At 39.5% G+C, this 3,277-nt stretch overlaps 1 protein-coding gene across 1 annotated transcript in view; it reads left to right on the top strand.

Annotated features, from left to right (window-relative positions):
- The first annotated feature begins 842 nt into the window (after positions 1-842).
- LOC128249689 (uncharacterized) overlaps positions 843-3,277 on the top strand; it is an 18,884-nt gene continuing 16,449 nt past the window's right edge. The window contains exon 1 of the mRNA XM_052974041.1: positions 843-938. The gene's annotated coding sequence lies outside the window, so the exon portion shown is untranslated. The remainder of the gene's footprint in view (positions 939-3,277) is intronic.

Genomic DNA, 3,277 nt, shown 5'->3' with positions numbered 1-3,277 from the left:
ATATATATATATATATACGTGCACACATACACACATGTATATACAGACATACACACACACACATATATATATATATATATATATATACGTACACACAATCGCACACACACACATATATATGTATGTATGTATATATATATATATATAGACATACAATCATACGTATATGTATATATATATAGACATACATATACACACACATACTAACAGCTTGTTGCGGTCAAAGGCTTATATTTCAAAAAAAAAAAGGAAAGGACGACGACGGCGAAATAGAGAAGGTAAACGTTACACAGTGATTCTAATGGCAAAAAGGGAAATAAAACAACAATGATAACGGCAAAAGTAAAAGTAAACAGCCATAACGTGATTGTGGTAAATAAGTGATCTAAATATTATTAGTAAACACACACACTTACATTGGTGTATATAATATATACATCGAGATGGGAGTGCAGCAAAGCTAGTGGCAACAACCAAAACAGAAATGGCGGAGAGCACGTTGTGAGGGGACATTACTCTTGTAATACTTGCAACGGAATATGTCGTCGTCCGGAGCGAAATCGATTACCCGTGGTAGTGGTGGTGGTCGTGGTGGAAGTGATGATGATGGTGATGGTGGTGGTGGTGGTGGTCGACGATGATGATGATGGTAGTGGTAATGGTAGTCGTGGTCGAAGTGATGATGATGATGATAATGGTAGTGATGATGGTGGTGGTGGTGGTGTTTGTGGCGGTGGTGATGGAGCTTGTGGTGGAGTTGATAATAGTGATGATGATGATGATGATGGTGGTGGTGAAAGTGATGATGATGATGATAGTAGTGATTATGATGATGATGATGACGATGACGATGATGATGGCGGTGGTGGCCGAGATGATAGAAATGGTTAGTGGTACTTGATGCTGGTCATAGTTTCAGAGGCCTGGGTACTAAATGGGTGAGTAAAAGGGATATCACTACTACTACTACTACCACTACTACTACTGTTGCTATATCTATTGGTATTACTACTACTACTACTACTACCACTACTGTAATATTACTTCTAACCGTTACTTGTTACAGCTACTACTACGATTACTACTACTACAATTTTTTTTGCCACAGGTTTGTTCTAATTGAGTAGAATTATGATCCAACCGTGACTGTCCCCTAACGCGTATATGTAGAGCTACATTGTATAATGTGTCCTTCCTTTTGCAGGACGACAAGGTTTGATGCGAGGGAATCTAGCTGTTGTTTCTAGCAGGTCAATCTACCATGTAAAAGCTCTCTCTTCGGTTACAACTGCTGCTGCCGTTAATTAAAGTAACGTTATAACTGCTAGTAGTAGTAGTAGTAGTAGTAGTAGATTCTATACCACTTCCAACGAGGTTGCCTTTATGTGGGCATTTGACTTGTTGGAAATAGCGGGCAAACTTCCCTCTCCTAATATCACCCTACGGCCTTAAAAGAATTAAGGACACATTGGCTAATGTAATCCCTGATGTACTATGCCTGAAAATAAATGTATATGTATATATATATATATATATATATAAAGGATAGTTCAGCTTGGAACACCGTTGATCCACTCTCAGGACTGACCCGGGGTTAAACAACAACTAGTCACACAGCTGTTTGTAGTGCTTCATATTATCAACACCTACTACAACTACTGTTGCTACTACTACTACTACTACTGCTGCTACTACTATTACTACTACTAGCTGAAATTGTAATACACAGAAGTAGCTGTTGTAAATGTATACACGTGTAGTGGTAGTACATACCATTGTTATAACATTACTACCACTACTACTTGTAGATATGACTATTATTGATAGTACTATTACTACTACTGAACGGATTTATTATTCGCTATTAGTTCTGATATTTCTACTGCAACTGTTTTGCCATGCGCCTCTCGTTGCTGGCAGCCTTTACTGCACACAGAAAATAAAATAAAAAAGAACCTTGCCAGCTGTCTTCTTTCGTACTTTACCTTACTAATACCACTATTAGTATTTTATTTTCCACTACTGCTGCTGCTACTACTACTGGTACAGTTATTGATGCAGTATCCAATCGCATCTGACTCAGGCCTACACCATTATTTTTCTGCAACAGTTGTATTATTAACAGGCAATAGTTCTGAAAACGGTAGCAGGAACCAACTATCGGCTGTTGTTGCATGTCATTGGAACTGTTGATACTGTCACACACACACACACACTCTCTCTCTCTCTCTCTCTCTCTCTGCCAACATTGCAACCGCTACGGTTGATGTACTATAACATATTAACCTTTAACGGTACGGTTGGCTATTTACGATAGCCTCTTACCTGGCACCTCTAACGACAGCTAAGCCGAAGAAGGAGCTCTTTTAAGTAATCAATTCTAACAGGTGAAATATATCAGCTGGAATCGTCCATAAAGCGATCTCTCTGCTGCCTTTCAACAAGGATCGGGAGTGAACCAGCAAAAGGAAGTGTTTGTTTATTTGTCTGATTTTCTATGTAATTGCTCAGTCTGTTCTTCGAAGTAGCCAAAATTCCTTTGTCAAACCATATTGTCTTTGAAGTAGGTACCACAAAATAGTATGGGAGTGTCCTGGTTTAGCCTCTTAACCTATCTGGTGTAACAATTAAATCTTTTGTTTTTAAAATTACTGATCATAAAAATAGCATAGAAGCTTTCTGCGTAGACTTTCAACCTGCTTCATGTAACCACCAAAAACCTCCTATCAAATTTAAGTACTGGCTTTTTAAAAAGGGACCTCAAAATAACAAGGGAGCTAACTGCATAGTTTTTGAATCAGTTGAAAATAGCAAGCAAATCTTTATCAAACCAGCATACTATCTATAAAACAGGGGATCACATGAGCAAATCAAGGGGTTCCTATGCAACCACTCTACCTGTTCACTATAAATCTCCTTCATGAAACATTTCTAATTTTAAAATAGGTACACATCATCATCATCATCATCATCATCATCATCGTTTAACGTCCGCTTTCCATGCTGGCATGGGTTGGACGATTTGACTGAGGACTGGTGAAACCGGATGGCAACACCAGGCTCCAATCTAATTTGGCAGAGTTTCTACAGTTGGATGCCCTTCCTAACGCCAACCACTCCGAGAGTGTAGTGGGTGCTTTTACATGCCACCGGGCACATTAGATCCACCATCGTGTCACCTGCACGAGGGCCAGTCAGGCGGTACTGGCAATGGCCACGCTCAAAATGGTGTCTTTTATGTGCCACCCGCACAAGAGCCAGTCCAGTGGCACTGGCA

Source organism: Octopus bimaculoides, chromosome 17 (assembly GCF_001194135.2).
Source record: "Octopus bimaculoides isolate UCB-OBI-ISO-001 chromosome 17, ASM119413v2, whole genome shotgun sequence".
NCBI lineage: Eukaryota > Metazoa > Mollusca > Cephalopoda > Octopoda > Octopodidae > Octopus > Octopus bimaculoides.
This window is presented reverse-complemented; position numbering and strand designations above follow the sequence as displayed.